Source organism: Capra hircus, chromosome 17 (genome assembly GCF_001704415.2).
Source record: "Capra hircus breed San Clemente chromosome 17, ASM170441v1, whole genome shotgun sequence".
NCBI classification, from domain to species: domain Eukaryota; kingdom Metazoa; phylum Chordata; class Mammalia; order Artiodactyla; family Bovidae; genus Capra; species Capra hircus.
In genome coordinates this window covers 18763540-18788914 of record NC_030824.1, presented here as the reverse complement: position 1 = coordinate 18788914, position 25375 = coordinate 18763540, and the positions used below count along the sequence as shown (strand labels likewise).

At 53.1% G+C, this 25375-nt stretch overlaps 1 protein-coding gene and 1 long non-coding RNA gene across 4 annotated transcripts in view; one reads left to right on the top strand and one right to left on the bottom strand.

Annotated features, from left to right (window-relative positions):
* Positions 1–25375, top strand: part of PITPNM2 (phosphatidylinositol transfer protein membrane associated 2) — a 158666-nt gene that overhangs the window by 32727 nt on the left and 100564 nt on the right. For all 3 annotated transcript variants that reach the window (XM_018061340.1, XM_018061339.1, XM_018061337.1), the window contains exon 2: positions 6103–6191. The gene's annotated coding sequence lies outside the window, so the exon portion shown is untranslated. The remainder of the gene's footprint in view (positions 1–6102; positions 6192–25375) is intronic.
* LOC108637876 lies at positions 1130–9383 on the bottom strand. The gene is made up of 2 exons (XR_001919389.1): positions 8951–9383; positions 1130–1479 (listed from the first exon to the last, which is right to left on the bottom strand). It is a non-coding gene; the product is annotated as an uncharacterized LOC108637876 (long non-coding RNA).

Here is a 25375-nt window from a genome sequence, read left to right as displayed (position 1 = left end):
AGTGTGTTGAGAAAGCAGAGGGAAGGATCCAGAAAGGGGTGCTGGGTGGTGACTGGAAAGGGACAAATAAGAAGCCCAGCCATCGCCCCCCCTTCCCCCTCCAGGGCTGGGGGTCCAGGAAGCAGGGTCTTTCTCTGTACTTGTGGGCGGCAGGGTGGAGAATTCAGGGCTGAGGGTGCTGAGTAGGGACACCTGGCCTCTCCTTGGGGTGGTTCCGGAGCAGGACCAGGCGATGTGGGGATGCAGCGTGGCCATCCTGACTCTCCCGGAGCTCCCGCTGCTAAGCAATGGCAGCCCACCCTGGGCTCTTGTGCAGTCCACATAACCGTGCACAGGAGGTGTCTGCTGCCGTTTTCCAGATGGGGAGACCAAGGATGGGGTCGACCACGGTGTAGTAAGTAGTTGTAGTAATTACAGCGGCAGCAAACACTGGGTGCCTACTGTGTGCCAGGTCTGGTGCTAACCACTTGCCTTCCTGAGCTCATGGACCCTTCTTGGCGGTCGCATGAACTAGGTAGTAGTGTTAGCATGCCTTTTTTTTTTTTTTAATACTTATTTTATTTCTTATTTATTTATTTGGCTGTTCTGGGTCTTAGTGGCGGCATGTGGGATCTTTTTTTTTCCTTTAATTGCAGCATGTGAGATCTAGTTCCTTTCCTAGGGCTTGAACCCAGGCCCCCTGCATTGGGAGCAGGGAGCCTCAGCCTCTGGACCAGTAGTGAAGTCCTAGTGTGAGTGCTCTTCTACAGAAAAGGAAGCCAAGTCCAGAGGAGTTAAGCGGCTGGCTTGAGGCCGCAGGGCCTTGAGATGGCAGAGCCAGATGTCAAAACCTGTCCGCCCAGGGCGCTAAGCCGATTCCCAGGGCCAGGCTGCTGACAGACAGCAGAGACCGGACTCAGACTGGGCCCTGTGCCCACTGCGAAGCCTCACTAAGCTGATTCCGGCCGCATCTGGTCGTCAGGTCTCCTCCTGCCAGAGGACTGTAAGGTGCAGCAGGCTGTGCAGTGTGTCTGGGCCTCTCAGGGAGAGTTAGCTTGACCCTGGGGAGAAGAACCAGGGGCCAGGGGGCAGGAAAAAGAGAGAAACTCACTCTCATGCCTTTTTTAGAAATCTTTTCAGAAGGTATTACTCATTTTAAATTATTTTATTAAAAATCAGGAACTCCTAGCTCTGTACCTAAAGAATCAAAAACATATGTCTACATAAAAACTTGTACGTGAATGTTCTCGGCAGCATAATTCATAATAGCCCCAGAGCGGAAACAACCCAAGTGTCCATTCACAAATGAATGGATAAACAAGAGAGCGTCGATCCACACAACGCCATGCTGTTCAGCCACAAAAAAGGAATGAAGTACTGACACACGCCGCGATGTGAATGCGCCTGGAAAACATGATTTGAAGTGCAGGCAGTCCAACACACAAGGCCACGTGCTGACTGTGTGATCCAGTTCATGCGAAGTATCCAGAGTAGACGGATCTGCAGAGACAGAAGCAGATGGCACTGGCCAGGGGCTGGAGGGGAGGGATTTGCCGAGTGACTGCTAATAGACGTGGGATTTCCTTGATGGGGGGCAATGTTGGGCTGTGTGATGAAGATGTTCCAGAACTCGAGAGAGGTGACAGTCACACAACTTTGCGAATGTGCTAAATGCTGCTAAACTGTACCCATTAGAAGGGTCATGGGACTTCCCTGATGGTCCAGTGGTTAAGAATCTGTCTTCCAATGCAGGCAATGTGGGTTCAGTCCCTGTTTGGGGAAATAAGGTCCCATGTGAACTTTTTTTAAAAAATGGGTGAATTTTGTGGCATGTGAATTACATCTTCATAAATCAGAAAATCAGGAGCTATGCCTTTAGATGGAATCCAAAGCTGGACAGCCCCTACCTGTTATCAGCAACCTGGACAACTTGCTTGGGTACCACTGCTGTTTGCATCCATCCCTCTCTGCCCGTTCTTCAGCCACCTGCCTCCCCCGGTCTCCATGTCAATGGGGGATGGAAACAACAGTGTTTAACTCCAGCCATGCTACCCACTCGTTTGGAACTTACACTCTCAACCAGGGCCAGCTTTAGACATGTGGACGTCTGGGCAAGCTAGTCATTTGGCACCCCATCAAACCAGTATTCTTTAAGTGTTTGTTTGACATTTATTTAGTGGGGATGAAGAGAGACTGATATTCTATTAATAGCAGTTGTGTAGAGAAACAGATTCACTTACTAATTCATGTCCACCGACTAAAACATTTAGGGATCTGCAAATTTTTCAGGAAAGCAATTCTGACTTCTGTTCTCAAAGGATGGATTTTTTTTTCTTTCTTTCTTTCTTTTTTTCACCCTCTTGAAATTTTCCAACTCATTGAAGAGGCATATTGAAGATTTAGATTTAAAACTGAAAGAAGAGGAGCTAATGTATAACATGATGACTACAATTGATAACACTGTAGTATTGTCTAAGGGAGATTTGCTAAAAGAGTAGAACTTCAGTGTTCTCATCACAAAACAACAACAACAATAAAACCAACATGGTGATAGAATAATAAACTCAATGGTGAGAATCCTTTCATGGTCCATACGTCTATCAGATCATCATACTGCACGCTTTTTATTATTATTTTTAATTGAAGTATGGTTGATTTACAATGTTGTCTTGGTTTCAGGTGTATAGCAAGATGATTCAGTTATACATATACATATATATTCTTTTTAAGATTCTTTTCCATTATAGATTTTTACAAGATATTGACTTTAGTTCCCCATGCTACATAGTAGGTGCTTGTTGTTTATCCCTTTTATATATAGTAGTGTGTATATGCTGGGCTTCCCCTGGTAGCTCAGCTGGTAAAGAATCTGCCTGCAATGCAGGAGACCCCGGTTTGATTCCTGGGTTGGGAAGAGCCCCTGGAGAAAGGAACAGCTACCCACTCCAGTATTCTGGCTTGGAGAATTCCATGGAGGGAATTCCATGGGGACCCCAGCAGGCTACAGTCCACGGGATCGCAAAGAGTCGGACACGACCGAGCGACTTTCACTTTCAGTGTTTACATGCTAATCCCAAACTCCTAATCTGTGGCCCCCCACCTTTCCCATTTGGTCATCCTAGGCTTATTTCTATATCTGTGGGTCTATTTGGAAAGTTCATTTGTGTCGTCTTTTTAGGTTCCACTTGTAAGCAATGTCATGATATTTGTCTTTCTCTGTCTGATTTACTTCACTTAGTATGATTATCTCTAGGTCTATCCATGTTGCTGCAAATGGCTTTATTTCATTCTTTTTATGGCAGTGCACTTGAAGTATATCATGATTTTATTTGTCAGTTATACTTCAATAACACTGGGGGAGGGAGCTCAAAGGAATAAAATGCCTTTGTTCCTGGTAAACGGCAACACACCACACATCATTTAGTTCCAGAATTTCCCCCCATCCCCCCAAGACCACAGCTACAGGTGTGCACGGAACACACGGCAAGTCTCAGCCTGGAATCGTGTTCTCTTTTGATCCTTCATCCCCCTTAAGGGAGCAGGCTGATTGGCTTTTAGCCTTTTGTGTGAGTGGTCATGGGAGGAAAGCCAAGTCCTCCCGCACCATCTTCCTACTTTATTTCAGTGTGGTTTTGCCCCCCTGCCCCTAGAGCTCTGTTCCCCCAGGAGCTGCCTGGCTCTTTAAGTTGACCCTGCATTCAATTTTTGAATTTTAAATGCATTCTTTTGTCAGAAAAATCATTTCCCCACCATGCACCCCTGTGTGAAGAGTGAGCATCCTTTCTCGCAGGCCCCCTCGGATCTTCTGCAGCGGATGGTAGGGGGAAGGGGACGTGTGAGTCACAGCTGACCTTCTCACATGGAAGAGGTGACATCCTGGGAGAGGTGCACACCGTGGAGGGGAGTCGCGCTGAAGCTGGCTTGCCTTTGACTAAACCTCTTGGCAGGTTTCCTGACCCCTCAAATGGGGAGATGGGCTCAGATCTCCCAGAGGGGTTGGAGGTGTTGTGATGAAAGCTAAGAAGCAGAACAGAGGTGAAGTCCTGCAGAGGCAGGGCACATATGCCAGGGCAAGCCAAGGGTTCTGATGGGATGGAGCCGGGGAGGTGGCGAAGTTAGTGTGTCTGGGAGGGGAACTGGCACCTGAGCCACCTGGGATGTTGCGTCCGTCAGGGGTTGCACATGTAAGCGCAGGGCAGAGAAGGAGCCTCAACCCCTGCGGGCCGGTCCCAAAGAGGAATTCACAGCATTTGCTGAGGCTTCCCCCGGAGGGAGCGTGGGACTGCAGTGGGGTGGGCGGCGTGTGAAAAGCCGGTCTCTGTCGTTTGCAGCCGCACCTCCCACCACTGTGCTGGTTATCTTTCCACCTCCCTAGTTTGCTTCTCTTCCTCCTCTGAACTCTCACCGTCTGTGCCCTCACTCTGCACTGTATCACTTTCATTTTTCCGAGGCACCACGAAACCCCCCTCTTCTTTGATTTTTACCTCGAGTGTCCCTGGTTGCCCTGGTGCCTGGCCTCAGCCCCAGGAGTAGGGTTGCTCTGGAGTTGGGTTCCTGCAACGGTCAAGGCCTCTGCCTTCCCGTCATGGTCACTGGGAGGCCTCCTGGGCTGCTGCCTGCCTCCTGGGCACCACGCACGGGAAGCACCGATGTCAGACAAACAAGAACGCGTCTTTGTAACCAGAAGTGGGGTCTGGCCACTCGCAGCTCAAGAACCAGCAGAGAGGCCAGGTTGGTGGAAAGGAAATGGATGCCAGCAGACGGGGCTCAGGGGAGGCGGTACACCTGTCCGAAGGCTGACTTCCCCTCCCCCACCACGTTGCACCAACAATCAGAGGGCAAGAGCTTTTATAGACGGAGAGAGGGGGCTCCAGGCAGAAACAGCAGAGTCAGCTCTGATGCTCATCTTGAGATTGGTCTTCAGCGGTCTGACCAGCGGTCATCTTGGTTGTTTTAAGTATAGTTAATCGTCAGTTCCAGGATTGTCTCCGTCTCTTTGAGGCCAGTTCTCGGAATTGTGGCAGCTTGTGTCCTGGCTTGTGTCTGGTCATCGTGTAGTTAACTTCTTCCACTTAGTGGGGGTCTCTGTCTGCAAAACAGCTCCCAGGACATGGCTGGGAAAGTTACCTAGAGCCCTTGAGGAGGAACTGAAGGTCCTTGACTATGTTTAATGACTAAACTATTATTATTTGGTCTCCTTTGACTGTTTCCCTTTGTTTCTGCATCTTCTCACTTCTCCGATTAAGCTTACTCTTTGGCTCAAGTTTTTCCACAGACAAAAGGCAGGCTGTGGGCATGGTTGTGGGGGGTGTGGCGGGCAAGGGCCATAGAGGTGCTGCTCTGTTTCATGTTGAGCTGCACACATGGTTCAGGGGAGCATCTTGTGTCCTGGGGGGAGCCTTGGGTTGGGTGGCAGCTTTCATGGTGCCTGCGCATGTTCTATGCTCTTGTAGGCTGACTGCACCCCGGGACTTCCTGGAAATCTGTTTCTCCACCTCTTTTCATTTTGTTGTGAGTGCTCATCTCTGGCCTCTGGTGGAGGTGGGCCTCCAGCCACATACTGCCCAAGTTCAGGGACTTGATTAGAATGTGAGAGTCATCTGCATCTCCCCAAGAGGCTGACCATGACCCTGCCCCAGGCATCAAGATGCTGGCTAACTGCTGACCGAGAGCTCCGGGCTGTCATGTCCCGCCCCTCCGCATCCCCGTCTCCCACCTGCCTCCCCTCTGCAGCCTGAGGTCCCGAGGTCCCGAAGTCCCAAAGGTTGATGGGTGAAAAGCCTCAGGTTTGAGGCTGAGAGCGCCACGCTGGGCTTCTGAAACAAGAAGGCTTCCCATATGTGCTAGAGATGTGGGTTTGGGTTCCTCGAGCTGTCTTCCTAAGCAGAGGGAGTCATGGGTGGTGTCGGGCAGATCAGCCTCCAGGAACAAGTCCTGGAAGGAGTCCCTTTTGTCAAATGAAGACTCCTTTAGCCAGGCATCCCACTCCTGTCCTCTGGTCACATCTGGATCTCTCTGGCGTTACTCAGGATGAGGCCTGGCCGCGTGGATTTCCCAGTGGGCTCTGAACAATCAGAGCGACCAGGTGTCTCACCCCCTCGCCCTCTGGGCTTCTCCCTGCAGGATGCTGGCCAGGCTGTCCTGGTGCCTGATACCCTTCTGTGGGCCTCGAGAGTAGGACGTCGGCACTGCCTTCCCATGCAGACCCACAGGTAAGGACTGCCCCACCTCCCAGCTGTGGAGTTTGGGGGTGCAGGGGCTCAACTGCCATTTCCTCTTCTGTAAATATCTGACTTTGTCTGATTTACATGCTGCTGCTGCTGCTGCTGCTGCTAAGTCGCTTCAGTCGTGTCCGACTCTGTGCGACCCCATAGATGGCTGCTGCTAAGTCGCTTCAGTCATGTCCGACTCTGTGCGACCCCATAGATGGCAGCCCACCAGACTCCCCTGTCCCTGGGATTCTCCAGGGAAGAACACTGGAGTGGGTTGCCATTTCCTTCTCCAATGCATGAAAGTGAAAAGTGAAAGTGAAGTCGCTCAGTCGTGTCCAACTCCTAGCGACCCCATGGACTGCAGCCCACCAGGCTCCTCCATCCATGGGATTTTCCAGGCAAGAGTACTGGAGTGGGGTGCCGTTGCCTTCTCCGCTGATTCACATGGGGTAGATAATATTCATCGATCGTGCGTCTTGTAGAGATTGACTCCTCTTCACCTAGCAGGAAGGACTGATGTTCTGTCTGTGGTAGCTTTGGCTTCCCTGGGGCAGCCTGTGTTACTCTCCTTTGTACAGGGCACCCAGGGGGTGCTTCTCTGCTCTTGGCTCCCTGGCTCAGCCTGGTCCTCCCCACCCCAGTCAAAGAGACAGGACCAGAGTTTTGGGGCTTCCAGGGTGAGACTCCCAGGTGGTGCTAGTGGTAAAGAACCCGCCTACCAGTGCAGGAGACATAAGAGACATGGGTTCGATCCCTGGGTCAGGAAGATCCCCTGGAGGAGGACCTGGCAACTCACTCCAGTATTCTCGCCTAGAGGATCCTGTGGACAGAGGGGCCTGGCAGACTACAGTCCATGGGGTCACAAGGAGTCGTACACGACTGAAGCGTCTGAGCACGCAGTCTGGGTGCTGGTTTGCTGTGTCTCACAAGTTGTGGTTGGCAACACAGAAACAACAGTGTGAGTGTTCTCGGGTAACCACCTCCCTGGAGGAAACTGAGGCCGGAGGCTGTGATGAGCTGGGATCCGCTATGGAGTCAGAACCAGTAGCGCATCCCCCAGGGGCTGGCCCTTTCTCTCCTTCTGCCCTGAGTTCTCGCAGGAGCCCCCATGCTGGCTTCCGATCCATCTCATCCCATTGCTGTCCTGAGTCTCAGGGCCCGGCCTCCCTCTGTCCCCTTTTTGTCACACCCAAGGCCTCTGGTGGGCAGAGCAGCTGAAGTGATGTTGCCTTTTCCTTTCCTGAACATCGATGAACCCTTCTCCCTGTGTGCTAATTGGCTGGTTTGAGCTTTGGGGCTCAGAGAGGGGACATCCCATTTGGGGAAACTAACCTGGAGGAGAAGATGGGAGCACTGAAGTCTCTGGTTTCTGCTGTGTTGGCTGGGCTATGGGTTGTAAACGCACGGCCTCTGCTAAGCACACAGTAACTTGTGCAGAGGCCGTTGCCTGCCTGCGTGCTTAGTCATGTCCGACCCTTTGGACTAGAGCCTGCCTGTCAGGCTCCTCCATCTATGGGATTTTTTTCAGGCAAGAATACTGACAATCCGTTTTACATGAGGCAGCTAAAGCTCAGAGAGGGCAAGTATCTGGCTCAAGGTCACACAGCTAGTCAGTGGTAAGCTTGGCATTGGACCCCAAGTCTAGACCCCATGCACATGACGTGGTTTCCCAAACACAGCTGGGCTTCCCCATGGGCTGGGGGCCTGGCTCCAGGTAAGCCCCCTGCCCTCCCCACCGCACCTCTCTTGGGCTTCCTCTGCTCCCTGGGCACACGGGGCCCAGCACACAAGGCCACAGCCATGGGCCCACTCACTGCCGTGTTTCACCATGAGCTGTCTCCTCTAATTGCTCACCCGTTTTTGTTGCTGTGTAAAGGCCTCCAAGTGCTAAGAAGGGAGAGTGCTGTATTGTTGTATTTTTGTGTGTATGTGTTGTATTTTTTGTTCTGTTGCTTTGCGGGAATTTTCTCCAAGGTGTCTCAAATGGGCGTTTGGGGAAGGAGTTGACATGGGGACACGGGGCCCTCTCTGCCTCTCCGCAGCCACTCGCCCTCCTGCTGGCTGGGGGTGGGGGCCTGGTGAGCCCTCCTCGGCCCACACAGCCCAGCCTGAGCTCTGACATCAGCTCATGTCGGTTGGAGGGCTCCCATAGAGCCTTCGCTTCCTATTTCCTCTTCTACAGAAAGGGGGTTCTTATCCTTCCTGATGGCCTCGCACCGTTCCGTGGTGTTGCGAACGGTGGGCTTACAGCCTCCCCTCCTCTGCAGGTCCTCACTTAGAGCTCCTCGGGGCACTCCCTTGGTGGCCCAGTGGTTAACTCTCTGTCTTCCAGCGCAGGGGACGCGGGTTTGATCCCCGGTTCAGGAACTAAAATGCCACATGCCTCATGGCCAAAAAGAAACCAGGAAAAAAAAAAGAATAAGAAAAACAGAAGCAATATTGTAACAAATTCAATAAAGACTTTAAAAATGGTCCATATCAAAAACAATCTTAAAAAAAAAAGAACTCTTCCAACTTTTCTTGTTTACCCAGTGAACATTTACTGAGTACCCAGTGACAACTGGGTACCATCCCAGGTGCCCGAGACACAGCTGTGCAGTCTCTGCCCCTGTGGGGTTTCTGCCCTGGTGTTGGCCCAGTGCCCGCTCTGCCCTCTCACCTCTGTGCTTTGCATATGCTGTTCCAGCATCCTGAGGTTCCCCCTTCTGGGCTCTACCCTGGACCCCCGGACAGTGGAGACAATCATGGTCACGCCTTACCTGCCTTTGAGCTCTTCTTGGGAGTTTGTGGCCTGGTCAGACGTGGAGACGACTGGACCCTGAATGGCAAGAGGCTGGGGGTGGTGTGAAGCGAGATGGCCCTTCTGAGAGGGAGACCAACTCCTCGTCTCCTCTGCAGGGGGCCGGAGGAGGAAAAGGCTTAAGGAGCAGGGTGTATTTTTAGAGAAGCTCCTTGCTCCAGAGGAACCCGGAGCCCTTCCTTCCAGGAGGTGGGGGTGGGGTGGAGGGCGGGCAGGGGGCAGCTGGAGTTGTCTTCTCAGCTCAGCCTGGCCGCATTCGCATTCTACGTCCGCTGCCCTGACGCAGGAGCCGTCCACCCACAGGAGGTCTGCCTCTAAGAGGGGGGTCCCAGCAGCGAGAGCATCTGCTCTCAGCCCTGCCTCTCCCCAAAGCAGAGGACGTTTGCCGTCCTGAGCAGGTGAGCAGAGCTTCTAGCTCTCGGGGTGGGGGCTAGTTCTTGGGGTGGGGGCTCAGCCGGGGTCCCAGGGCCCAGGCTCGGAGTCCGTCACTTCCTTCCTGACTCCCCAGCTGGCGGGGAGGGGCACTTCCTGCCATTGTCGCCACTGCCCACCAAGGCCTCTGCAAGGTCACTACTGTCTCCTGAAGAGGAAGAGAGCTGATGACAAGGGCAGGGACCTCAGACCACAGCCCCAGCTGACACACTGTTCGTCCGCACCACCGAGCTGGCCTTCCCGCCTCCCCTCCGGCCCCTGGGTGGAGGCTGAGGGAGGGGTAAGGTGTCTTTCTTTCATTTGTGGAAGCTGTACAACCCCCTCTGCACCCCAGCCCCACATGGTAGGCTTGGCTGACAGTTCCCAGGTTGTAGGTCTGCTGGGTCAATGAGGGAGGCCACGAGCATGCACAGAGGGGCGGGGTGGGGAGGGGCAACAAGAGCAAGGACTGGGGCTTGTCCTGTGGTCCTTCGAGGTCCCCCCACAGTGCTTAGGAATCAGCTGGGCAGGATCTGGTGTCCCCTCTATGTCCCTTCCTGACCTCTCCCATCCATATTCCCTTTTCTTTCTTTTTTTTTAAACACTTGTTTATTTTGGCTGCGTTGGGTCCTAGTTGCTACACACAGGATCTTCGATCTTAGTTGCAGCATGCACACTCTTTAGTTGTGGCGTGTGGGATCCAGCCCCCCGACCAGGGATCTTACCCAGGCTCCACTGCATTGGGAGCTCAGAGTCCTAGTCACTGGACCACCAGGAAGTCCCCTATATTCCCTTTTCGCCTGGCCAGCCCTGCCCAGACTCGTGTAGAAAGTGGAGGGGGCCTCCACTGGAGCCTGACCTCCCTTCTTTCCACATTCTCTGGGGAACCTCCCCAGCCCACCACCCTGCCGGGAGCCTTGTCCTGCTGAAGTCCAGCCCTTCCACCTCCCATTTCGTCCTCTCCTCAGGAGCCCCGGGCACCCACTCCCTGGGTTTGCCCTCTTGGCCTCAGTGACACACGTCTTCCCCAGAACACACTTCACTTTCACCCATGGGGCAGGAGCTGCGCTTCTCAGGCCTTGTTTCTGGCCTCTGCTCCTGGTCACTTGTGGACTTTCACCCAGGCAGCTTTCGGAGAGCCAGGCTCGAGGGCCCCGCACTTGAGAGCACTGGGGTTGGCAGGGCAGGGTGGGGCGAGCAGCTGGCTCGGCTTCAGTGGTCGGGCTGGGGTGCCCCTGGAGCTCTGTCCACAGGCTCTTGGCACTGCCGCCCCACTTCTGGCTGCCCTTTGCTCTCTCTTCCCCTGTGTCAGCCTTTCCCTGGTTCTTTCTTTTAAAACTAATGGATTATTTTTGGCTGCACTGGGTCTTCGTTGCTGCGTGTGGGCTTTCTCTAGCTGCGGTGAGAAGGGACCACTCTCCCGCCCGGTGCGCGGGCTTCCCATCGAGGTGGCCTCTGCTGTTGTAGCGCACACGCTCGAGGGCGCTTGGGCTTCGGTAGCTGTGGCTTCCAGGCTCTAGAGCACAGGCTTAGCAGTCGTGGCACACGGACTTAGCTGCTCTGCAGTGTGTGGAGTCTTCCCGCACCAGGAATCAGACCCATGTGCCCCGCACTGGCAGGAGGATTCTTAACTCCTGGGCCACCAGGGAAGTCCTCCCTGGTTCTAATAAAGAGCCCACCCCTTGAGTTTTCCTTCCTGTGCTTTCCCCTCGATGGGTGTCTCATGCACTAATGAGCTTTGTTTATAACCCTGTCTTGCCCAGCAAGGAAGCATCTGCTTATGAAATGACCCCCCCACACCTCCCAGGGACCAGACCAGGTCTGTGTCATTTCCTTGCTTTGTCCCTCCACATACTTCCTGAGCCTTGAACCTGCCTGAAATAATCACTTTGATTCTCTTAGACAGCATCCAGAGCTTGAGATTCTCAGAGGGACTCTGTCAAGCTGGAGGGTCATATAGCCTGAGACCGTTTTTCTTAGTAGCATGTCCAGACCACCACAAATGATCAAAACCTATTCATTCAACATGTATTTAATGAGTAGCTGCTTTTCTGGGAGCTGGGTATAAAGGCGTGATAAAACTTTTAAAACTCTGGCCCTTCTGGGCTTATAGTCTAGCAGCAGGGTAGACATACAATATACAAATATGCAGTAAACTATATAAGTACATCAAATGGTCATCACAGCTAAATAAACAGGGGAAGAGAAGGCCTCTCTGGTCAAGGACATTTAAGCAAAAGCCTAAAGGAGGTGAGGGAGAGAGCTGGGAGGTTATCCCAGGCAGAGACAACCTGTGCAAAGGCACTGAGGCAGGAGCTTGTCCAGGGTACTCAAGAAACCTGAGTGAGGGAGTGAGGGAAGGAGAGGGAGGTTGGAGAAATACGAGAGCCCGAATCCAGCAGGGCCTTGAAATCCTGTCTGCACTTTTACCTTGATTAAGTAAGGTATGATACCACTCCAGAGTTTGATCAGAGAAGGGCCAGGATCCAACCTGTGCTTTAAAAGGATGGTTTCTGGCTACTGTGTTGAGAACAGACTGGATGGGGTGAAGAAAGGAAGCAGGGAGACCAGCGGGGAGACGCACGCAAAGGTGAGATGTCAGGTGTTGGACCAGGGTGGCAGCAGTGGCAGGGATAAGAGAGTTGGGCTCTGGGTATGTTTCAAAGGTAGAGCTGGAACAAATCGCGGAGGAATGAGGTGATCCTCATTGTGTGCACTTTCTTCTTTTTAAAAAATATATATTTACTTATTTGGCTGCACTGGATCTTAGCTGCGGCACACCGGGGATCTTTGATCTTTGTGGCAGCATGCGGGATCTTTAGTTGTGGCATGCAAACTCTTAGTTGCCACATGTGGGATCTACTTCCTGACCAGGGGTCAAACCTGGGCCCTCTGCATTGTGAGTGCAGAGTCTTCGCAACCTAGTCTGGAAAGTTGCTGTGTGGGCTTTTAAAAACCAGGTTCGCATGGATTTGAAAGGATCCAAGAGATCATCTGGGCTTCCCAGGTGGCTCAGCGATAAAGAATCCACCTGCCAGTGCAGGAGATGCAGGAGGCTCAGGTTCGATCTCTGGGTCAGGAAGATCCCCTGGAAGGAAATGGCAACCCACTCCAGTATTCTTGCCTGGAGAATCCCATGGACAGAGGAGCCTGAGGGGGCTTCAGTTCCTGGGGTCTCAAAGAGTTGGACGTGACTTACCGACCGAGCACGTAAGAAGACGTCATCTAGGGCAACCTTTTCACTTAACCTACAGAGCCAAGACTGGGCTTCTGACCCCGAGCCCACAGTGTCTGTAGCTGAACCAGTGGTGGCTCTGGAAGGAGACCTGCGGAGGTGTGAGGTTCCCAGGGAAGAGGGCCCCTGACACTGCAGCCGAGCATGGGGGCCTGGCAGACTTACTGGCTGGCAGGAACCTGGAGTGTCAGCTGATGATTCCAGATGCTCTGGGTCTCTAGTGGCTCTCTCTAGGCCCGCATTTTGATCTCAGTTGGGCTGAAGTCTTGGTGGTCATGTCTGAACTCTTCGGCAGATCAGAGGCAATGCTCTTAACGCATTTTTTTTTTTAATTGGAGTGTATTTGCTTCACAATGTTGTGTTAGTTTATGCTGCACAGCAAAGTGAATCAGCTATACCTCTACATAGATCCCCTCTTTTTTGGATTTCCTTCCCATTTAGATCACCACAGAGCCCTGAGTAGAGTGCCCTTGTGCTATTCAGGATGTTCTCATTAGTTACCTATTTTATGCATAGTAGTGTACATATGTTAATCCCAGTCTCCCAGTTCATCCCACCCAGTCTTCCCCCCTGATGTCCATATGCTTGTTCTCTATGTCTCTGGCTGTATTTCTGCTTTGCAAATAAGTTCATCTGTACCATTTTTATAGATTTCACATATGTGGGTTAATATGTGGTATTAGCTTTTCTCTTTCTCTGTGCATGTTTTTGAAGATTTTATTGAGCTAGTACTAAGGTGACAGCCCAGAGACAAGGTGTCCTTGCTCTGGAGGAGCTAACAGTTTGAGGAGACAGACGGGTGGACCAAGCATGCCCCCTTGATCATGGATAATCAGGCTCAGGTGTGAGGCACGTGCAGGAGCTGTCCAAGCCTGGGCTCTCTGTCCCAGGGTGGACTCTATGAACCGCCACCACAGTCACCAGATACCTCGGGGAACACGAGTCAGAGCCTCCTGCACACTTGGTGGTCTACTTAAATCCACAGTTCACCCCTTATAAGAAACGGAGCAAGGAGGGTAGGTGGGGGCTGGGATCTCACTGCCTACAGCTGTGACACCCATCACAAGCTGCGCTTAAAGTACGGGGATCCCGGTGCAACCCCTGGCAGGCAACCTTTCACCTGGCAGCCACAGGTGGTCCTAGGACATGAGAGCGTGGTGCCCAGACATGGGAGATGGAGCTGGATCACTGAAGTGGGGCTTGAGCCTCAGTGGCCTGGTCCCACGCCTACCCCGGTCCTTTTGTTGGAGTTTTCCTTGGGAGCTGGAAGAAGTGTGTGTGTGTGCTATGCTCAATCGCTGCAGCCATGTCCGACTCTTTGTGACTCCATGGACTATAGCCTGCCAGACTCCTCTGTCCATAGGATTCTCTAGGCAAGAATACTGAAGTGGGTTGCCATGCCCTCCTCCAGGGGATCTTCCCAATCCAGGGACCAAAGCCTCATCTCTGAAGTCTACTGCACTGGCAGGTGGGTTCTTTACCACTAGTGCCACCTGGGAAGTGAGGGGATGGCAACAAACAAACAAAACCCAGACAGACTCCCGCCAGGGCACCAGCCATTTAGTCCTTGCTTGCCCTGGGCTTGCAGCACTTGGAGAGGGCGGAGGGGAACCCTTCCTAGCCTCCCTGGGGCAGTTCTCAGGATGGGACCCATTCTCCAGGACAATCAAGGTTGAGTGCTGTGCTCAGGGTGCACCTGCGTCTGTGATAGGTTTCAGTATCTCCGACTCCTCAGTTTCCCGGAGGAAAGGGAGTCTGTTGGCTGGTTCCTGAAGCGTGCTTTCCAGGAGGGGGGTTCCCAGATGAGAGGAGCTGCCTTAAGTCAGGTGATCATTCGAGTAACACAAATTAAGCACCTTCTGTGTGCCGGAGCTGTTCCGTGTGCTGGAGGTGAAAATAGAGCCGAGCTGTGCTTCGAGAGGCTTGGAAGGAGAGCCACGCCTCCTCCCTCGGTCGGTCGGTCACTCCTTCCCTTTGGTTCTCGTGCGAGTTATAAATACTCTGGGGAAGTGTGTTGCCCTTACTCCCTGGTACCTCCCTGTGCACAGGCTTATCCATTGGACCCAAGAAGCAGGCCAGGGCGACAGGATGAGATGAGGCGGCGGTGGGGAGCTGAGCTGACATCCCAGCAGGAGGACTCCTCCTCCAACGTCACAGACCGCCCCAGGGCCAGCCCCATTCCTGTGACTCACGCTTTACTCCCATCGCAAGGGGACTTCTGAGGTCAGGAGTGTGTTTTCTTGAACCTTTAAAGCATCTTGCAAGAATGGCCTAGATTTGAAAAGACTAACCAGAGGAAAGAGAGCCCATGAGACAGGCAGTGTAGGGACGTCCCCAGTGGTCCAGTGGCGAAGATTCTGCGCTCTCAACGCAGGGGGCCTGGGTTCCATCCCTGGTCAGGCATCTAGATCCCACAGACCACAACTAGGCATTCACATGCACAGCCAAATAAATAAATGTTTAAAAAGAGGGGGGCAGTGTAGAGTACCTTGCCCAGTGCCTGGCCCTGTGGGTGCTCAGTGAATCAGTGTTCCTATCCCTCAGCCTCTGGCAACCACTCATCTGGTTTCCACCTCTGTGGATTTGCCTATTCTGGACAGTTCGTGTAAATGGAATTCTGCAATATGTGGCCTTTGGTGACTGGCTGCTTTCACTCACTGTGATGTTTTCAAGGCTCACGCACATGGTAACCTAAATAGTACTTCATTCCTTTTTATCTCAGGATAACATTCAGTTGTGTGGATGGTTACATGTATCCATTCATCAGTTGATAGGCATTTGCATTCTCCCCACTGTTTCCTTTTCAGTTGAGCTTCACAACCTGCGGGATCTTAGTTCCCCAGCCAGGGATTGAATCCCTGTCCCCCTGCTCAGTGGAAGCTCAGTCTTAACTGCTGGACTACCAGGGAATTCCCCCCACTATCGGATTACTGTGAATAAGGCTGCTCTGAACATTTATGTATACATTAAAAAAAAATATTTCATGCATATTTTTAATAATATTTATTTTTATTTATTTGGCCTCACTGGGTCTTAGCTGCTGCATGCAGGATCTTTAGTTTCAGTAAATGAACTCTTAGTTGCAGCATGTGGGAGCTAGACCCCTGACCCAGGATCGAGCCCAGGCCCCTAGCTTTGGTAATGAGGAGTCTTAGCCACTGGACCACCAGGGAAATCCCCCGTGTATATGTTTTTGTGTGGACCTACATTTCATTTCCCTTGAGTACATCCCTAGGAGGGAAACTGCTGGGTTATGTGAAAACGCTCATATTTAACATTTTGAGGATCTGCCAGACTTTTCCAAGGCGACTGTCCCATTTTTCAGTACGCACTGTTTTATAATGATGGTCATGCAGAATTGTGTAGTGTGGCAGTTAATGCAGGGTCCAGAGCCAAGCTGCCTGGGTTTAGAATCTGGCTGGAGGACTTCGGAAAGGTCCCTTCACCTTTCTCAGCCTCCGTCTCCTTGTCTATAAAATGGGGACAAGATTAGTGCTCACTACAGGTTGTCATGGGGATTAAATGAGAATGTCTATAAAGTGCTTGGTAGGGGCTGTATCTAGTTTTTGCTGTTGTAAGTATTTCCGCGCACCCCCCCCCCCCGCCCCGAGACTGCAGGCACTGGGCACAAAGTAGGTACCCTGTCCATGATATTTTACATCCTGGGTCCCCAACCTCCTGGATCTAATGCCTGATAATCTGAGGTGGTACTGATGTAATGATAACAGAAATAAAGTGCAGAAATAAATGTAATGCACTTGAGTCATCCCCACACCATCCCCTCCCCTCCAGCCCCGGTCCATGGAAACACTGTCTTCCATGAAATCAGTCCCTGGTGCCAAAAAGGCTGGGAACCACTGTTTTAAAGGATGCAGAATTTGCTTCTGGGGTACCCCATGTTTTGGTGCTTTTGATTCTTCTGATCACTCCTGGGAAAGCCCCCTAGACTGTCACTGTCTTGCACCCTGGGAGCTCCCTTCACTTGGAGGGTCTGACAGGGATCTGTGAAGTTAGGGGTGGCTTCAACTCCAAAAAGCATTTTGACCTTAGACCCAGGAACACAGGGAGCGTTTGGAGCCAGGCCTCCAGAATCGGGGGCCGTTTGGGTCACTCAGACCCAGCAGCGCTGGGGAGCCGAGACCCAACCCCATGAAGTGGCCCCCTGTTCCTCGGCAGCCCGGTTCCTGCTCTGAGGTCAGCCTCTGGGAAGGAAGTAGCAGCCCTGGCAGGAGCCCCGGGGAGAGTCAGCCCAGTGATGGAACGTGTCCTTGGAGCCCCGCGCTGCAGATGTGGCCCGGAGTCCCCAGGGCCTCGACAGCCCCCAGGCACAGAGACGGGCCTGCTCCCTCAGCCGAGGGGTGGCCCTGCTGTCGGTGCCCTGGCAGAGCAGCAGCTCATCAACCTGGCAGCACTGGGTGTTCTCTAAGCGCTAGGAGAGCCTGGCAGCCTGTGTGCTGCCCAGATGGGGAGGAAGAGTCAGAGAGCACCCAGGCTTATCATTCACCTCGATTACTGAAGGGAGTCCAGTCTTTTGGAAAACAATTGGAGGGAGGTGAGAAAAAATGACAGCTCTGGGTGAGAGGGAGGAGGGAATTGGTTCACTCTCTCACCTGGCAGATGTTTACTGTGCCAGGCAGTGGGTCACAGGGAGGGAGGAGAGTGTGCCATCTGGGATCAGACACAAGTCTGAGCAAATAGTGCATCAGTAGAGGAAGGCACAGAGTGCAGCCAGACCAGAGAGAAGGCAGCAGCCAACTGCCTGATGGGGAAAATTTCATAGAAAGGGGGGGGATTTCCACTGGGTTTTGAAGGATGCATAGGAGTTGAACAGGAACAAAGTGGGGATGGCACAGGGAATAGCACGAGCCGATCCCTTTAGGACTCAAAGTGTGTGGCATTTTGGGTGGTGGGGTGGGGGAAATCCCAGGTGGCAGAAGTGCAGGGTCAAGGGTGGTGAAATGGAAAGGGACTAGACCCTGTAAAAGTCCAGCTGACACACACATCAAGGACCTCCCAGCAAGGAAGGAAGAAAGCAGCTGAGAAGCCTTATCTAGAGTTGAGGCCAACCTCATTATAAACCCAGCTCAGTCACCAACTACAATGTAGTCAAGAAGATTGAGGGGTTCAGCTTCCCAAAGGCCTCATGTCATCATCTGTGAAATGGACAGGTTGAATCTACCTGGCCCAGGGACCAGGATTAGATGGAAACTGTGTGGCACAGTCTGTGGTCATTTCACAACTGGAGGTTCTTTCCCTGCTTGTGGGGAGGTGCTCCTGCATCCAGGGCTCCCTTGGAGAGACCAAGGATGGGCTGGGGCTCATGGGAGGGATGGGTGGACGGGAAATCAGATGTAAGTCAGGACCAGGGTAGCTAGAGATTCAGGTGTCAGGGATCTGCCCAGAGGTCCTGTCATAGGAAGCCGGGCTGCATGAGGTCAGAAAACTCCTCCCTGTTGGGAGCAGTGACAGGTCAGAGAACACTGCAGGGCACAACCACAGCTACAAGGATGTGAGTGAGCCTCCTGAAACCCATGTGTTCAAAAGCCCTTCAGATCTGTGATTGGGTCCATCTCACCACCCTTGACTCACCACTTCTGACACTTGGGACTTCCCCCATACCCCAGACTTTGAGTACCAAAGACACTGGCTTATGCCTTTCCCCCTTCTCCCCTGGCAAACTCCTATGCATCCTTCAAAGCCCAACCAAAATCCCCCCTTTGCATGAAACCATCCCCACCAAGTAGCCAGCTGCTTCTCTTGGCTCCTGCTGCACTCTGTACCTTTTTTCTTTTTTTTTAAATTTTATATTTTTGGCTGCATCAGGCAGCATGCGGAGTCTCGACCAGTTCCCCAACCAGGGATCCAACCTGTAGCCCCTGCGGTGGAAGCTCAGATCTTAACCACGGGACCACCAGGGAAGTCCCTGAGCCTCCCTCTATAGATGTCTGTCCCCCATCCCAGATGGAGCATACTCCTTCCAGGATGCTGAAGCTGGGGGAGCAGGAGCCACCCACCGGTTCCCCTAACGTCTCAGCTTCTTCCCTGACCCGCCAGGTTGTCTTTGAGTTGTCCTCCTTTCCAGTAGGTGGGAAGAGGCCAGGTCAACAGGAGACCACGTGCATGTTTCCACGGCGAGCCCCGCACCTGCGTCCAGGTGCAAGGGGCCAGGCGGGGGGGCCATCTCTCTGCATTCTTGGTGCGCAGGTGACCTGCTTTTTGTGCGTGTGTACCAGCTCTGACTCTCCGTTCTGTCTCTGAGCTGATTAACATTCTGACGTCCATCAAGAGGCCATGTCACCTTTGGTCTTCCCGTAGCCCGGCAGCTGTGATGTATCATTTTGGACTTGTCCCGCCGCGTCACTACAGAGGACCACGGCCAGCGGGAAGAGAGGGATTATGTTGTTCCCTTCTGGCTTCAGCCACCTCCCCAGTCCCTTCCAGCTGTTCCCGGTTAGCCACGGCCAAGCGGCAGATGTGGAGTGATGGGGGGAGGGGGGAGGGGGGCGAGGTCAGCCAGGAGCTGGAGACCTGTCCATCATCTTCACGTGAATGTCTTCAAGGCTATTTCTGGCCTTGCCATTATCCCCACGGCTTCGGGATAAATATAGACACGGATTGAAAAGCCCCAGTGGCAGGCAGGCAGGCAAACGAGGCAGGCAGCGCTGGAGAGTGTGCGGACGGGGTGCTTGGCTATAAATAAGTCTGCTGGAACACCTCCCCAGCCACGCTGTGCCGTGCGGAAAGACATCTCGCCGGCTCCCTCGCAAAGCACACTTGTGCCTGGGGGGCCGGGTGGCAGAGGGGTGGCGGGAAGGGAAGGTCTGTGGGAGGAGAGCAGGGAGGAACTGGTCTGTGGGAACCTTGCATGGCTGGGCGGGGCTGCCAGAGGTAGTTCCCACTTAGCCTTGCTAGGAGCTGATAAAGGGGACCAGCCGCCCCCCTCAGCCCCAAGCAAGAGTCCTGGGACAGTCACGTGTTGTGCCCCAAATGGCAGTCCCCGGCCAGCATCTCCAGCCCCCTGGCTTCCCCAGGCCAGTCCTGTTGCAAGCGCGGCCAGTAGACAAGGACGTATTCTGGGTGGTTCTGGACTCGGGTCTGCGGGGTGCCTGCTCTGCTTTCTCAAGCTGCCGTCTCTCTCCTTCTTCTGCTTCCTCCCAGCTGCCTCCTCCTGAAAAGATCCCAGGTTTGTTTATCTTCTGGTTTCCTAGTCCTCAGTGCTCACCCAAAGCCGGTCGCCTAGTGACCCCCCGCTCCGTTGAGGCTAGAGTTGCAGGGGGCAGGAGTCCTGTGGTTCCCTAGCCCCTCACCCCTCACCCCCTTCTTGGGCCCACCTTTCTCCACCTGCCTCCTCCCCAGCTCTGACCGCCCCCTCCTAGGCAGTATCAGGTACCTGGGCTGGTGCTGAGCAAGGACCAGGACACGCGCCCGGCAGACACTTTTAATGGAAAAGGATAGGAGTCAATGAGCTGGTGAGAATCCTGGGACATCCCCATGAACAAAGTATCCTTACTATGCAGTCACCAGTCGTGGGAAGTGGTTCCCATGAGCCTGGTCCCCTCTGCAGCCTCAGTGAACAAAGACCCCTTGCATTCAGGGGACCATGAGCTCAGGCCCAGTGCAAGGATAGGATGGTTATTAACACTGTGAATATCGCCCCTGTGGAGGGGGAGTGGACAGCCCTGCCTGTCCTTTGGATGAGGGGTCGGTACCCCTGCCCCACAGTCATTGCAGCTGCTTCAGGGCTTCTAGGACAAAGGGAACCACAGGGCCACGTCGGCGCCTCGAGTGGGTGGCACATGTGTGGACCCGTCATTCGGCCCCAAGGGATGAATCGTGTGTCGTCCCCACTCTCAGGAGCTCACTGACCACCAGAAGGGACTGGAGTCAGCGGGCAGTTATGGTGCCCATGTTATGAGCCTGAGGGAATGGGGTGGGGGAACTGCTTCTGGGGCACCAAACCCATGGAGGAAGGGCACCAACACGTGGACTGGACTTCTTGGAATGCCAAGTTCACCCAACCCGGGAGGTGGTAGAGGGCCTTCCTGGAAGAGGAAATAGCTTGTGCAAAGGCACAGAGGCTGGAGGAGGTGCTGCAGCGTCTGGCCGGTAGCACAGGCTGAGCCCAGGGAAGGAGCCAGGCCAGTGAGGATGGGGGCAGGTCTTGTGGGCTGGTTAAGGAGCATGGATGCTGGCTTGAAAGCTGAGGGAGAGTGTTGAGAGGCTCAGTCCTCTCACCCTCTGATGTATTAGAAAAGGCTTCATCTGACTCCATGGGGATGACAGGTCAGAGGTGGGGAGGAGGGGGCAGGCTGATGGCAGCATCATGATGTCTTGCACTGCTGAGTACCTGAAAGATTTGTTGTTGTTGTTATTGTTGCTTTTAACGGAACCTGTGAAATCCAGGATGTACACATGTGGGTGCGTGCCTGAGAAAGTCGGGTTTCTAAAGATGATGGCGCTGTGCTTGGAGCCATCCATTGGTTCTGACTTGTTCAGGTCCCCTTATCACTGGAGGGGTGACTTTGTCCAGCAAGTATGGCCGCTGCCAGTAGCCTGGGTCTGGAGCCGAGATAACTGCTTCCCTGGAGGCTTAGTCCGTGACCCCGGCTTTCCTCTCCAGGTTCCGACCCCGAATCAGCCGGCTGTAAAAGGATGTTGACTGGTGACTCCCAGTACCCCCGCTCCCACCTGCCACGTTCCCCTCCTCACCCCAGTGCTGACTCTGTGCTGAGTTCCAGCGCCCTGAAAAAGCAGTGACTTAGAAAGTGCCATGTGATGGAAAGATAAACATGATTGCTCCAGTAAACCACAGAACCCAGAAGTTACTCCAGTCTTGTCTTTATGTATTTATAAATGTATTTATGATTTATACATAAATACATCATGTATTTATGATTCTGCGGGTGTCGATTGATAAACAGGCGAAAAGGGAGATTGTGCGGCCTTGATCTTGCCTAGGGGGAATGCTGTGGTCTTTGTTAAGAACTGTGTGAGTCAAAAGTCAGACACTGTCCTGAAATCCCAGCCTTCATGGATTGAGAAGGTCAGAGTCAGGAGCTTCCTGGAGGTCATGCAAGTCCAAGTCCTCATTTCTCGGATAGGAAATAAAGCAAAACCATTTCTCTGCTCAATACTTCCAACACCAAATGTGTGGGTTTTCCACACCAAGCAATTTTCCAATTCTCTGTGGGCAACATGTGAGTATCCTACAGTCAATTCAATTCTGACATTAACTTCCCAGGGTTAGTGAAGACTTTTTGAGTTAAGGGCTTAGTCCCACAAAATTGCTTCCCCCCACCCCCACTTCAGATGCTAATCACAAATAGTGGGTCCCAGGTTACCTACCTCTGACTTGGCTACAAATGGGGGTTCCTACCCTCCCCCACTTCAGGTTCAATGATTTGCTGGAAGTTCACAGAACTCGGGACGTTTACTTAGACTTGCTGGTTTATAGGGCTTCCCTGGTAGCTCAGATGGTAAGGAATCTGCCTCCAATGCAAGAGACCTGGGTTTGGTCTCTGGGTCAGGAAGATCCCTTGGAGAAGGAAGTGGCAACCCACTCCACTGTTCTTCCCTGGGAAATCCCATGGACAGAGAAGCCTCGTGTGCTACAGTCCATGGGGTTGCAAAGAGTTGGACATGACTGAACAACAACAATGTGTGGTGTGCAGGATCTTTGTTCCCTGGCCAGGGATCGACCCCATGCCTCCTGCAATGGAAGCCCGGAGTCTGAACTTCTGTACCTCCAGGGAAGTCTCTCTGTGGGTTTTGTTCTTTTTTTCCACAAAAGCCTTTTCAGATTATAATTCACGTCCTATACAATTCTCCCATTTAAACCATACAGTTCAGTGGTTTTTAGTATATTCTCGGAGTTGTACAGCCATCTCAGTTTGGCAACGTTTTCATCCCTCCAGAAATGAACCCCTTGGCATTCCCCCTGTCCCGTCGCTTCCTAAACCCCCAGCCCCTGGCAGCCCCTAGACTGCTTTCCCTCTCTCTGGATTTTGCCTCTCCTGGACATTCCGTATAAATGGAAGGCGACAGCCCGTGGCCTTTTGCACCAGGCCGCCTTCAGCCAGCATGCCGTCTTCAAGCTGATTCATGTTGTAGTCTGTGTCGGCGCTTCATTCCTTTTCGTGGCTGAACCGCGTGTGTTATTGACGACATTTTGTTCTCCTCTCGTCGGTTGAGTGCATTTTTAAAGAGTGACATTTTTTCCATCTCAAACACAGCTCTGAGCTACTGAGAGGGTCAGGGGACAGTTGCAGAGGATGCAAGCAGCAGGAAAGGCAGCTTCCAAGAGGGGCTCCCAGGAGTGGGGTGAGGACGTTCTTTCTCTGAGAGGCCCCTTGAGTGGGAGAAGGGAGAGTTGTGAGGGGCCCGGAGGCAGAGGGTCCTTTCGGGATTTCCTGCCAGTCTTTCTTTTCTCTTTCCGTGAAATGGACAGATGAGGAGAGCGCCAGGCCTCCGCAGACAAGAGGCCTTGTTCCAAGGCTGGAATCCTGAGCTGCATGTGTCCCAAGGCCCCGCTTTGAGATTGACATCTAAGGCCTCCAGGAGCCTCAAGGCAGATCCAAGGGGACTCAGATGAGAGCCAGCCTGATTGAGTCCAACCCAGGGATTAGAAGAGGGCAGTTACACATTAGTTTAATCTTGTTCTAATGGTCTTGTCTTCTCAAACAAAGTGACTAGTAATCCTGTTTATGGCTGCGTGTGGCACTGCCTTCTGGGGCACAGAATCTGCTATTCAAAGGAACTGCACTTCTCAGCTCTCCGGGGGCCACACCTGAGCCACCCCAGGTTCTTGGGGGTGGACAGAGGCTGCAGTCAGGGTTATAGGGAAGATTCTGAAGCCTTCAGGAACTTCCCTGGTGGTCCAGTGGTTAAGACTTCGAGCACTCAATACAGGGGGCCTGGGTCCAGTCCCTGATCAGGGAATTAGACCTCACACGCTGCAACTAAGAGTTCACATGCCGCAACTAAAGATCCTGCATGCCACAACTAAGACCTGGCACAAATGCAAAGAAAAAAAAATCTTTTAAAAAAAGATTCTGCAGCCTTCATGTGAGGCCTCACCTACCCCAGACTGTCAATGTAAAACACTGGCTCAGGGGTTTCTCTGCTGAGCTGTCTTACTTGCAAGGGCCCCTCAAGTTCCAGAACCAAACAGGAGGGCTAGGAGGCAAAGAGAAACAGCTCCTGCGTTGACTGGCCCTGGAAGTCAGGCGTCCACAGGCGGCTTTGTCCACTTTATTTAATATGAGCCGCGGCATCAGTCCTGCAAGGCGGGTGTGATGAAAGAGGACTCATCAGGGTAGGAGGGCCTCCCAGCTTGCAGGTAGACTGAGGCGGCTCTTACTCTCCAAGGTGCCATCTTCTTTTGGCGATGGGGTGGCCCAGAGACGAGAGCTGATCTTCATAGGAACTGCAGGCCAGTTATAGATGGGGTCTCCAGCACCATGTGCGGAGGTGGCTTTCTGGGTTTGACAGCCGGGCTCCCGTAGGCTCTGGATGGTGGGAGGAAGGTATCTGAATCAGAGGGTGGCTGGCCAGGGCGTTACAATGTCAACGTCTTAAAAACCATCAGCCAAGCTGACCCTTACGTGTGTTTTGCATTTGGGTCTTAGACACACAGTTATGCTGCCTTCTATCTCCCCAACCCCTGGCCCACCCCCAGCTACCCTCCCCACCCCCATCCCCACCACACAGTAAAGAATCACTAGTATCAGGAACCACTGACCTATCGTGGAGAAGTTAGATGGATGGATTTAATAACTCCCCCCCGCACCCCCTCCCCACCCTTCCCCACCCCCTGCCAGTGGCTTCCCTGGTGGCTCAGACAGTAAAGAATCTGCCTGCAATGCTGGAGGCCCAGGTTTGATCCCTGGGTCAGGAAAATTCCCCTGGAGAAGGGAATGGCAACCCGCTCCAGTATTCTTCCCTGGAGAATCCCATGGGCAGAGGAACCTGGGGGGCTACAGTCCGTGGGGTCACAAAGAGACGGACAAGACTGAGCTACCAACACTGTCACTTTCACTCCGCAACCCCCCATCTATGGTGGTGGGAACGACGCAGGAGAACATTGATCAGCCTCGCTCGGGTTTTACTGGAAGACAGAGGGCAGCTGTTGTAGCTGGGAGTGTGGGAGCAGCCGTAAGTCATGTGCCCCACGAGGCTGCCACATATCAACCTGGGGGCTTCTGAAAGCCTGTCTCCTAAGGAAGAGGCTGCAGGATGTTGATCCTGCTGTGAAGCCAGGCACCTGGGAGAGAGGAAACACTCCTTGCTGTTTCTGCGAGGTCAGCGGAGGCCTGCCAGTGAGCGGGTGACCGCGTGAGCAGCCTAACTCCTCTGCTTACCCTGGGTGCTCCAGCCACATCCTCACTACCTAGCCTCCAACTTGTCCTTGGCTCCAAGGAAGCAGGCAGGTGGGCCTGCAGGAACCTCATGGTCTGACGTTCATGGAATTAATGAACATGCTGCTGAACGTGAACAGCTGCTGATGTTTAGTGGGAGTGTGCCCTGGACCAGGCCGTGTGCCGGATGCTCCTCTCATGTCACCTTATCTCATTTTTGCCATACTCCCAGTGTTAGCGCTGATATAAACCTTATTCTTACAGATGAGGAAATGCCAAGATGAGGTAACTTGGCTGGGCGTTGCTGGCCTGGCTTTTGACTCCTTTTGGAGGCCTATCTGCCCAGTTTGTGGTCACTGGGAGCTAGATGGGTAGGACAGAA